This window comes from Procambarus clarkii, chromosome 64, assembly GCF_040958095.1.
Source record: "Procambarus clarkii isolate CNS0578487 chromosome 64, FALCON_Pclarkii_2.0, whole genome shotgun sequence".
NCBI classification, from domain to species: Eukaryota; Metazoa; Arthropoda; class Malacostraca; order Decapoda; family Cambaridae; genus Procambarus; species Procambarus clarkii.
The window spans coordinates 31,208,001-31,221,556 of NC_091213.1; positions in this window are offsets into that span (position 1 = coordinate 31,208,001).

The following is a 13,556-nucleotide window of genomic DNA, read 5'->3' on the forward strand; positions in this document are numbered from 1 at the left end:
GTATTGATTGTGTAGATTATATATTTTGCATAAGTCGTATGATTATTGCAATTATGTATTGATTATATTTCTATAAATTGTGTATTGTTTTGTGCAAGTCGTATGTATTAATTGTATATGTATTTGTGGAAATTTTCTAGTTGTGTATTTAATGAATATGTGCTAGTTATGTATTGTTCAGTTGTGTATTGATTTTATTTTTGAGCAAGTTGTGTAAATGTCGCAATTGTATTTGTGTAAATCGTGTTTTATGCCAGTTGTGTATTTTCATATTTGGGGTAGTTATGTATTGTACGTATTTGAGCTAGATATGTATTTGTGCAAGTTGTGTAATAATTATGAAAGATGTGTAATATTTGTGAAAGTTGTTTATTAATTGCGCATGTTGTGTAATTGCATATGGACGAATTGTTTATTTATACCTTTGTGTATTTATTGTCATTGTGCAAGTCGAGAAATTATATAGCAAGTTTTCTTGTATTAATTGTGCAAAGATGTACAATAATTACACAAATTGTGCAATAATTGTATGTGTTTTATAATAATTTTGTACTAATACTGCATTTATGCAAGTTGTGTTTTTAATTTCGTGACGTGGAACTGGTGCAACTGTATTTTTGTGTGCAAATTGTGTATTTTGTGTAAGCTCTGTAATCTGATAAAATAGATCTTCATGGTGTAAGTGTATTTTGGTTTATGAGACAATGTGTCGGTATTTTGTGAAATTATGTTTGTGAAATTGTGTAATTTTAGTGAAAGCGCATTTTTGATTGTCTAAATGCATAAGCATTTTGATATATTTGTGCACAATACTGTACTTTGTGTAAATGTCATACTCTAGAGTGTCCATGCAATATTGTGTAAATGCTACATTTTCATGTCTAACTGACATATTTTTGCATGTAAATGTTATATTTTTGTCTATAAATGACATATTTTGGTGTGATGGCATATTTTGAGTGTAAATAATATATTTTGTGCATAAATGGCATATTTGGTGTGTAGATGCTGTATTTTCTGTGTGTATGGCATAAATTACATCTGATTAATGGGGAAATGGTGGCAAAAAACTAGGCTATTCTCTATGAATGTATAGGTTGTGGAGTATGAGTAGGTTTGTATGCTTGTACTTGCGACTGATGGTTTAGAAACAAGTTACCTGATTTGCGTAGCAAGACTAGGATTTTTTGAGGTGTAGAAATGATTAGCTTATGAATATAGTGGCTAATATTTTGAGTGTAAATAATATATTTTGTGCATAAATGGCATATTTGGTGTGTAGATGCTGTATTTTCTGTGTGCATGGCATAAATTACATCTGATTAATGGGGAAATGGTGGCAAAAAACTAGGCTATTCTCTATGAATGTATAGGTTGTGGAGTATGAGTAGGTTTGTATGCTTGTACTTGCGACTGATGGTTTAGAAACAAGTTACCTGATTTGCGTAGCAAGACTAGGATTTTTTGAGGTGTAGAAATGATTAGCTTATGAATATAGTGGCTAGCATCCAGCTGAGTTGCTAGATGGATGAATTGAGGTGCGACATTTGGATAGCTATTTGATGGATGTGAGGACAGTTGACTAGCCTATGAACACAGCTACTAATCCGCTGTGCTGTCAGATGTGTGGTGGCTACTTGTGGATTATAGTAGAATATCTAGCTATAGGGTTTCATAATTGCTGTTGTGTATAAAACTAGAATGACAGCTATTTATTAAAACTATTATTGTACACTAATACTTTAAGTGGGTTCCCTTGGTTGCTTTAAGCATAGGGTGGACATGAATATGAATGAGATTGGGTGGAAATATATAGGAGCTGCCTCGTATGGGCCAATAGGACTTTTGCAGTTACCTTTATTCTTATGTTCAGCTCACCTGCTATGCTGCCAGATGTACGATTCTGCTTAAATTGCAGTACGACATTTGGGCTTCTGTTATACTTTTGAACTTATCACTGAATAATGATTACAGTTGTGGATGACTAAAATGTATATTCTTAGTCCTCTGATTAGGTTAGGTGGGGATGGTTAGTCTAGTAATTTTTGAATAATAACATTAAATACACATGCCAGTAGGACGCCAAAGGTCACATTGGTTGTCTGGTGACGTCATACATAGTTGACCAGTAAGGTACTGTAATACCTTCACACCTATATGCTAATGACCATCAATACCTTATCCCTATACCTGAGGTCGCTTTTCACGATGTCACTAAACAACAACAATAACTGGTCTGTAGAATGTATTTGTTTGTTATATATAATAAGTTAGGATAGGTTAGGTTAGGATGGTTTGATCGGGTTTATGAATAACAGAAAATATAAGCAATGAGCGAAAATACAAGCTATTGTAGCTGAACATCAACTTTGATGAAGCACAGAGTATAGGTGAGGTATTAAGCTAGATTAAGAGTTCACACTTATGTGTGAACCTCCTGGGATCCACATTTAGCGCTCCTCGCGCCGCAGAAGGCCTTATTTTAAAACATGAGAGGCTTGCTTTACTGAATGATATTTTTTTATTTGTTATATGCAACAGCAAGGTGTGGGAGGTATGTTTTGAGCGAATGTGAGACGTGTATGTGGTTAAGGTCAATATTGGTTTACTACTGAACACGCATTGAAATCGCCAATGCCCAGGGCTCTGTTTTTCATATAAACGACTGATAGCAGTTTTTTCATATTATTTTTTGCCCTATACATAAACGATCCTTCAAGAAAGATTGTCAAAGCTTAAATTACATTCTCTAGAACGATGACGAAGAAGAAATAGGGGTGACATGATCGAGCTGTGAATGAATGGACATGATAAAGGGGGAATATTAATAGACTATTAAAATTATCAACACTAGACAGAACATGAAACAATGGACATAAATTGGAATAAGTTTTAGATTTAGATTTAGGAAAAAGACCTGGGTAAATACTGGTTCTGTAAACAGGGTTTGAAGTCATTTCTTATGTTATTATTATGTAATCTTAGCTATAAAATGATCTTAGACAATGGGAAACAGTATGGCAATACCTTATTGAGAAAAACAAGCTTATAATGGTTAATGCCATTGCACATTAGGCTTGACAGAAGGTAGCATTTGAATCCCCCTTTGCTATAAATATTGAAAATGGGAATAATTACACTGTAACAGAAAACGGACTTATACAGGGAAAATGAAGACGGGGGTGACGTCATTGACCATTAGAGATGCCTGTGCATGGGTCGCTCAGGTAACGAAATATGATGGGGCCAGGAGCCAGCCTTTTAATCCCCAGGTAAGTTGATGACGTCATTGACCATTGGCTATGCCTGTGCATGGGACCGGCCATGAAATAAAATTTGAGAATACCCAGGGGCCATAGACCGTGCTTGGGAAAATATTCAAGAAACCCCAGGGGCCATAGACAGTGCGTGGGAAAATATTTGAGAAAACCCAGGGGCCATAGACCGTGCCATAGAGGGACCTTTTAATCCCATTGGGCGAAAATTTCAGGAGAGTAGAAGCAATCACTCGCCGGGGCAACGAAAATTAACCGGGCCATAGAGGGGCCAAAGCCTAATGTAACGAAACACACCCGAGCCATAGAGGGGCCAAAGCCTAATGTAACGAAAAACACCCGGGCCTACGAGGGGCCAAAGCCTAATGTAACGAAAAACACCCGGGCCTACGAGGGGCCAAAGCCTAATGTAACGAAAAACACCCGGGCCTACGAGGGGCCAAAGCCTAATGTAACGAAAAACACCCGGGCCTACGAGGGGCCAAAGCCTAATGTAACGAAAAACACCCGGGCCTACGAGGGGCCAAAGCCTAATGTAACGAAAAACACCCGGGCCTACGAGGGACCAAAGCCTAATGTAACGAAAAACACCCGGGCCTACGAGGGACCAAAGCCTAATGTAACGAAAAACACCCGGGCCTACGAGGGGCCGTCGAAAAAAGCAAAACGGCCCCTCGTAGGCCCGGTTTACACTACTGATGAGAACCTCTTCATCTCTCACATCCCAGCATCTGTGCTTGTGTCACATCCCAGCATGTGTGCTTGTGCTACATCCCAGCATCTGTGCTTGTGTTACATCCCAGCATCTGTGTTTGTGTTACATCCCAGCATGTGTGCTTGTGTTACATCCCAGCATCTTTGCTTGTGTTACATCCCAGCATGTGTGCTTGTGTTACATCCCAGCATCTGTGCTTGTGTTACATCCCAGCATCTGTGCTTGTGTCACATCCCAGCATCTGTGCTTGTGTTACATCCCAGCATCTGTGTTTGTGTTACATCCCAGCATGTGTGCTTGTGTTACATCCCAGCATCTTTGCTTGTGTTACATCCCAGCATCTGTGCTTGTGTTACATCCCAGCATCTGTGTTTGTGTTATATCCCAGCATGTGTGCTTGTGTCACATCCCAGCATCTGTGCTTGTGTTACATCCCAGCATCTGTGCTTGTATGGCATCCCAGCATCAGTGCTTGTATGACAATGTACAACTCTAACTTAGGCCAGGTATATTTTGCCCAATGCGGGAGAAAAAGGGAAGTAAGGAGGGAGACGGAGAGAAGGGAAGACTGAGAAAGAACGGGAGGGAGCTACGAATGGAGAGAAAATATGAGGCAGAAAGAGTGGTGGAAGGGAGAGAGGCAGTAAAAATGATGGGAGGGAGAGAAAGAGAGAAAAAGGGATAGCTGAAGGGAGAGAGAATGGGAGAGAGGGAGTCTTACTGTTACGTACACGACCAACAGTTTTTTAAGTTCCTCACCTGGCCCAACTCCGTGATGTATCAGTAGTTACCACCTGTAGCACTAGGCTCTCAACCTTCAACAGTCTCATGCTGGAAGTGCCATTCTCAAGAATATCACTCCATCAGTGATCATTCATTTCTAGGCTGACACACATCAGGAGCATGTTGTCTCCGTGGTGTATTGGTAAGACACTCGCCTGGCGTTCTGCGAGCGCTTTGCCATGGGTTCATATCCTGGCCGGGGAGGATTTACTGGGCGCAAATCCTTAACTGTAGCCTCTGTTTAACTCAACAGTAAAATGTGTACTTGGTTGTAAAAACGATTCTTCGCGGCGGGGATCGTATTCCAGGGACCTGCCCGAAACGCTACGCGTACTAGTGGCTGTATAAGAAGGTAACAACTCTTGTATATAACTCAAAAAAAAATATGTTGGCCCAACAGGTTGATACACGGGAGATCAGGTCAACTGATCACTTGAAGTCTCTGGCACACAGTTGGCTACAGGCTCATCCTGTTCATTATATATGATTGTTACCTGATGTTGTTAATGAATAAAGGCAACTCAGGTAACAATCATAACAATCGTACCATACCATACCTAATGATGCATATAACAGGCTCATGAAATAGTTGGGCCTCTTGGAATAGGTTTCAAGTTAGCTGAGGAAGGATTACAGCTCTTGCTTGCATTTTCCTTAGGTTCCTCATATGATAGTTCCTTTATGATAGTAATTTATGTGACAGTGTCAGAGTACATTTTCAAGAAATAAATGAGTTTCTAGGAGCAGGCTTCAGATGAGCTGAGGTAGGATAACAGCTCTTTCTTGCAGTTTCACTAGGTACGTCATTTGAGAGCCGTTAAGTACCCTAGTCTTAGTTTAAACAATAAAAGAGAGAGAGAGAGAGAGAGTATGCTATTTTACACACACACATACTATATGAATATAGAATAGTATGAACATGTTTGCGGATGATTCTAAGATGCTGGGGAAGTTAGGAGATGCAGACGATTGTTATGCTCTTCAAATTGACCTAGAGAAAATAAGTGCTTAGACCGTCAAGTGGCAAATGGAATTCAATGTTACTAAATGTCATGTTATGGAATGAGGAATCGGATAAAATAGACCACACACAACTTCTTAGAATCTAGATGGTAAAATATAGTTTGGTAGGATGGAAAATATTCATAACAAAAATATCAATTATAATAATGCTGTAGTGTTTAACATGTATTAGAGAAAACTCTGCTCCCGAAATATACTAATATATATAATTTATAGTTATATACCTCGCACTCTTTCCGGAGGTTTAGGTGATAACTTTTAAAGGTCTCGTTGATATATAAACAAGCACTAAATTTGGAGCTACTAAACTGTTTAAAATTATACCGCTTGAGACCCCAGTAAACTTCTGAAGGGTTTTGATAAAAAGCAGTGTTGAGGAGGCGGCCATTAGCACCGGCACGGATACTGACGCCTAAATCTTTTAACACTCACAAGGAAGAGGCAAGGGAGTAGCACCTTGGGAATCTTTATTTTTGCCTGCCTTCCTGCCTCCCTGCCTGCCTGGCTGCCTGCCTTCCTGTCTGGCTGCCTGCCTGCCTGCCTGCCTGCCCTCCTGTCCGCCTGCCTGACTGCCTGCCTGCCAACCTGCTCACCTACCCGCCTGCCCGACCACCTGCCTACATGCCTGTCTGCCTGTCCGTATGCACGCCTGCCTCCCTCCCTCCCTCTCTCCCCGCCTGCCTACCTGCCTGCCTGCCTGCCTGCCCGCCTGCCTGCCTGCCTGCATCCCTGCCTGTCTTCCTGCCTGCCTGCCTGCCTCCCTGCCTGCCTGCCTGCCTGCCTGGCTGCCTGCCTGCCTCCCTGCCTGCCTGGCTGCCTGCCTGCCTGCCTGCCTGCCTGGCTGCCTGGCTGCCTGCCTGCCTGCCTTCCTGCCTCCCTGCCTGCCTGGCTGCCTGCCTGCCTGCCTGGCTGCCTGCCTGCCTGTCTGCCTGTCCGCATGCACACCTCCCTGCTTGCCTGCCTGCCTGCCTGCCTGCCTGCCTGCCTGCCTGCCTGCCTGCCTGCCTGCCTGCCTGCCCGCCCACTCGCCCACCTGCCTGCCTGCCTGCCTGCCTGCCTGTCCGCATGCACGCCTGCCTGCCTGCCTGCCTGCCCGCCCGCCTGCCCACCTGCCTGCCTGCCTGCCTGCCTGCCTGCCCGCCCACTCGCCCACCTGCCAGCCTGCCCACTCGCTCACCTGCCTGCCTGCCTGCCTGCCCACCTGCCTGCCTGCCTGCCTGCCTGCCCACCTGCCTGCCTGCCTGCCTGCCTGCCTGCCCACTCGCTCACCTGCCCGCCTGCCTGCCTGCCTGCCTGCCCACTCGCTCACCTGTTCGCCTGCCTTCCTGCCCGCCTTTTTACAGGCAGGCAGGCAGGGAGGCAGGCATGCAGGTAGCCAAGCAGGCAGGCAGGCAGGCAGGCAGGCAGGCAGGCAGGCAGCCAAGCAGGCAGGCAGGCAGGCAGGCAGGCAGGCAGGCAGTGAGGCAGGCAGGGAGGCAGGCAGGGAGGCAGGCAGCCAGGCAGGCAGGCAGGCAGGCAGGCAGGTAGCCAAGCAGGCAGCCAGGCAGGCAGGCAGGCAGGTAGCCAAGCAGGCAGGCAGGCAGGCAGGCAGGCAGGCAGGCAGGCAGGCAGGTAGCCAAGCAGGCAGGCAGGCAGGCAGGTAGCCAAGCAGGCAGGCAGGTAGTCAAGCAGGCAGGCAGGCAGGCAGGCAGGCAGGTAGTCAAGCAGGCAGGCAGGCAGGCAGGCAGGCAGGCAAAAATAAAGATGCCAACATATACAACATTTACAAATATTTAATACAATAAGCAGATAATATTGCTGCTGTGTTTATAAATTTACCCATAGAAGCCGTAGCGCAGTGGAATTTTCCGTCAGTAGAAAACGGGATATCATTGCCACATAGTGCTATAAATTCACCAGCTATTCTGCTGGGAATTATTCTTAATACAGCAGTCTTTGGACTTTTAACATCATAAAAACATCTCATTTGAATTAACTTAATTATCAGTATCAAAAGAGAGTAAATGTGACCCTTCTATCACTTTTGACATCTGGACAAAGGAGCCAGGCGTCAGTGGTGGGAGGGAGGTCAGCCATTGTTAAGACCAGAGTCGCTCGGAGCGAGTTCAGATCCTATAATTCTCCCTTGGACGAAGTGTTATGGAGATCAAATTAGTGCTTCTACCATCATCAACACGCAGTCAACATCTAAACAAGGGAAGTGTCTTTCTGAAATCTTATCTAAGTCATTCCTGGCCAGATATGTTAGGTAGATAGGATTAATTCCAGTTAGAACACGAGCAAGCGACTAAACCCAAGTAATTACTCCTTGGTCCTTATCTTAGATAATATACAGTATTTTCACTGGTATAGCTGTCATATATAGGATTCCTGCTTTACAACATGTATCCCTTTAACAGGTATAGAAGAGGAAGCAAGAATTAATCTTCATATACCAGTACATGGGTGGTGGATGCTAGCCTCGCACCAGGATTATTTGGTGTCATAATTCTTGTTCATACCTGGTGGACTAAGCCTACCATACATTAAGGTAAGACCTCTAAATTATTATTACTAATATATGTACTTTAATACTGTAGTTTGATTTGAGGCATATATACAAATTTAATATCAACCCCCTCCTATGTGTTTGGAGTCAATTTGTTAGAATATTTCAGAAATACAGTCCGATAAACACCATACAAATTGCTACCGAAATATAAAATTAACGTAAATATAAATCTCACGAATCAGTCTCCCAAAAGTGTGTCTATACTCACATGAGTGTGTGTATACTCACATGAGTGTGTGTATACTCACATGAGTGTGTGTATACTCACATGAGTGTGTGTATACTCACATGAGTGTGTGTATACTCACATGAGTGTGTCTATACTCACATGAGTGTGTGTGTATGCTCACATGAGTGTGTGTATACTCACATGAGTGTGTGTATACTCACATGAGTGAGTGTAAACACACATGAGTGTGTATACTCACATGAGTGTGTATACTCACATGAGTGTGTATACTCACATGAGTGTACTCACCTATTTGTACTCACCTATTTGTGCTTGCGGGGGTTGAGCTCTGGCTCTTTGGTCCCGCCTCTCAACTGTCAATCAACTGGTGTACAGATGCCTGAGCCTATTGGGCTCTGTCATATCTACATATGAAACTGTGTATGGAGTCAGCCTCCACCACATCACTTCCTAGTGCATTCCATCCGTTAACTACTCTGACACTGAAAAAGTTCCTTCTAACGTCCCTGTGGCTCATGTGGGTACTCAGTTTCCACCTGTGTCCCCTTGTTCGCGTCCCACCAGTGTTGAATAGTTTATCCTTGTTTACCCGGTCGATTCCTCTGAGGATTTTGTATGTTGTGATCATGTCTCCCCTTACTCTTCTGTCTTCCAGTGTCGTAAGGTGCATTTTCCGCAGCATTTCCTCGTAACTCATGCCTCTTAGTTCTGGGACTAGTCTAGTGGCATACCTTGGGACTTTTTCCAGCTTCGTCTTGTGTTTGACAAGGTACAGGCTCCATGCTGGGGCCGCATACTCCAGGATTGGTCTTACATATGTGGTGTACAAGATTCTGAATGATTCGTTACACAGGTTCCGGAACGCTGTTCTGATGTTAGCCAACCTCGCATATGCCGCAGACGTTATTCTTTTTTGTTGGCTTCAGGAGACAGGTTTGGTGTGATATCAACTCCTAGATCTTTCTCTCTGTCTGTTTCATTAAGTACTTCATCTCCTATTCTGTATCCTGTGCCTGGCATCCTGTTTCCACTGTCTAGTTTCATTACTTTGCATTTACTTTGCATTTATTTGCATTTACATACTCACATGAGTGTGTGTATACTCACATGAGTGTGTGTATACTCACATGAGTGTGTGTATAATCACATGAGTGTGTGTATACTCACATGAGTGTGTGTATACTCACATGAGTGTGTGTATACACACATGAGTGTGTGTATACTCACATGAGTGTGTGTATATTCACATGAGTGTATGTATACTCACATGAGTGTGTGTATACTCACATGAGTGTGTGTATACTCACATGAGTGTGTGTATAATCACATGAGTGTGTGTATACTCACATGAGTGTGTGTATACTCACATGAGTGTGTGTATACTCACATGAGTGTGTGTGTATACTCACATGAGTGGTTGTATACTTGCATTCATGCTTGTATTTTGACATGAGTGTTTACACGTGAACACATATCTATTTCTGGATTTACACCTACATGCGTGTGTGCATACTTTATAACAAGTATATTAATTCCCAAGCGTGCAAAAACATGTGTATGTATAAGCACATGCACATGAGTGTGTTTAGATTCAGGTGTGTGCATGTTTTATAACCGTTGTCATCGGAAAAGTTTAAACATTTACGTCTGAATTCTATACACCAAAGTTTTATCGTCTGCATCTGTTTGTTTGGGTGGACAATTGAGGGTCATTGCTCAGAGATCAGTGGATCAATAGAGAATATTTCCAGGGCGAACACCGGGGGATAACAGAACGTTACATATGGTTACGTGTTTAAAGGGGGGAGATGCCCCACTATCCGTGATCCATAAGAGCGACAATCATCACTGACACAACGACTCACTGAGCCAACCCGTCCTCGACTCAGACCATTACATCCAGCGGTCGACCCCACAGATGCATTCATCAATGTATACATGCTGTTCATTCAAAACGCGAATTTTCTCATATACAAATAAAAAAATTTAATATATTAGTATATTGTGCATATATAGGCATAGGTTAGGTTAGGTGTTTAGGTTCTGTTGCGATTATTTGTATTTGAAGTACGTGGGTGAAGCATTTACAGCGTTGTGGTTCGAATAAAATTCGTCAGTGAAGCATTTGTTCCGGATATGTTCGAATGTCAGCAGTTGTGAGTTGTGTGTAAACCACTTTTCATTCATAAACAGGGGGTTTGGCGGGTGCATGGAATCACTTTTGGATCTTTGTTTGGAGGACGGGCTGCTGAGCCACAATGGTCCAGTGAGCCACAATGGTCCTGTTACGGACCCGAGCCCAGCGTCCGAGCACGGAGCTGTGACGACCACGCCATCTGTGGGTCAGCTCCCGAAACCCCCTCCAAATGGACGACGCCATCTAGTGAGGACGAGATGTACCGGCCACAGGGGCTGGTTTCCCGTCCTGATCAGCTCATAACATAGCCGCTGCTGACCTCTGGTGAGGTGGCGCTTAGACAGCAACACCATCTATGGAGTGGATAGGTGGGCGTTTGTGTCTAAGCCTGTAAGTGAGGTGCCCTAGAGTGTAACCGGTACTGATGACGTGTCTGATTACAGAGTCGACCTGGGACTGCTGAATCGGACGGTGGATCAGTCTACCCAAGGCAGCCGAAGTATTTCAACGAGTTTGCTGCAGAAGCTGTGAGTCACCCCTCGGATGAACACTGTTGTGTTAGCCTGCCTGTGACGTGGCAGTTGAGGAATTGTCGTACCCTGGGCTGACTGGTGGAGAAGACAAGCCACTGTGGTGTTGTGGTGAGGAGAGTGATCTGTGGAATCACACGAGGCTCCTGCCTAGGGCTCGCAACCCTAGTATCGGTCGTGGAGTGGCCTATGCAGCGTAGCTGATTGGAAGCTGCCAGCTACAAGCTGGATTTGTGGTTGAAGGCCTCCACGACGGTGCACCCAGTGGGACTGCGATTTGGCTGGCCTGTGGCCGGGGTAGACTCGCCTAGAGAATCTACGGATTCGTCGAGAGGCCACAAGAAGAGAACCAGGGCTACTCGTCTTGAGCACCATTAAGCAGAGCATCCTGTGTCTTCAGAAGAAGACAAGACATGTACATAAGTGTAGTGATAGCCCCAGCGAGTGACTGTTTATATATTTATTTATTGGTGGTGGCAATATATATTTAAGTTTAGTATGTTTGTATCCCTTCCCCTTTAATTTACTTGCGTTACGGAACACACCCCTTGAAAGCCACTACTAACTTTTGGGCCGGACACCCTACCTCTAACAACATCAGAGAAAGAACCCAGTTGCGACCCAATAGGGTCGTAACAGGTCCACTGGGCCACAATGGTCCACTGAGCCACAATGGTCCACTGAGCCACAATGGTCCACTGAGCCACAATGGTCCACTGAGCCACAATGGTCCACTGAGCCACAATGGTCCACTAAGCCACAATGGTCCACTGAGCCACAATGATCCACAATGGTCCACTGAGCCACAATGGCCCAATAAGCCACAATGGTCCACTAAGCCACAATGGTCCACTGAGCCACAATGGTCCACTGAGCCACAATGGTCCACTGAGCCACAATGGTCCACTAAGCCACAATGGTCCACTGAGCCACAACGGTTCAACATTACACTCCCAATATCATCACCATGACTATTACACTCCCAACATCGTCACCATGACTATTACACTCCTAACATCATCACCATGACTATTACACTCCCAACATCGTCACCATGACTATTACATTCCCAACATCGTCACCATGACTATTACACTCCCAATATCGTCACCATGACTATTACACTCCCAACATCCTCACCATGACTATTACACTCCCAACATCATCACCATGACTATTGCACTCCCAACATCGTCACCATGACTATTACACTCCCAACATCGTCACCATGACTATTACACTCCCAACATCGTCACCATGACTATTACACTCCCAATATCGTCACCATGACTATTACACTCCCAACATCCTCACCATGACTATTACACTTCCAACATCGTCACCATGACTATTACACTCCCAACATCGTCACCATGACTATTACACTCCCAACATCTCCACCATGACTATTACGCTCCCAACATCATCATCACTATGACTATTACACTCCCAACATCGTCACCATGACTATTACACTCCCAACATCGTCACCATGACTATTACACTCCCAACATCTCCACCATGACTATTATACTCCCAACATCATCATCACCATGACTATTACACTCCCAACAACATCATCCTGACTATTACACTCCCAACATCTTCATCATGACTATTACACTCCTAACATCATCACTATGACTATTACACTCTCAACATCGTCACCATGACTATTACACTCTTAACATCATCACCATGACTATTACACTCCCAGCATCATCATCATGAGTATTACACTCCCAACATCGCCACCATGACTATTACACTCCCAGCATCGTCACCATGACTATTACACTCCCAACATCACCATGACTATTACACTCCCAACATCGTCACCATGACTATTACACTCCCAACATCATCATGACTAGTACACTCCCAGCATCGTCACCATGACTATTACACTCTCAACATCACCATGACTAATACACTCCCAACATCGTCACCATCACTATTACACTCTCAACATCACCATGACTAGTACACTTCCAACATCGTCACCATGACTATTACACTCCCAACATCACCATGACTAGTACACTCCCAACATCACCATGACTAGTACACTCCCAACATCATCACTATGACTATTACACTCCCAACATCGTCACCATGACTATTACACTCCCAACATCATCACCATGACTATTACACTCCCAGCATCGTCACCATGACTATTACACTCCCAACATCATCATGACTAGTACACTCCCACCATCTTCACCATGACTATTACACTCCCAATATCGCCACCATGACTATTGCACTCCCAACATCATCACCATGAGTATTACACTCCCAGCATCGTCACCATGACTATTACACTCCCAACATCTTCACCATGACTAT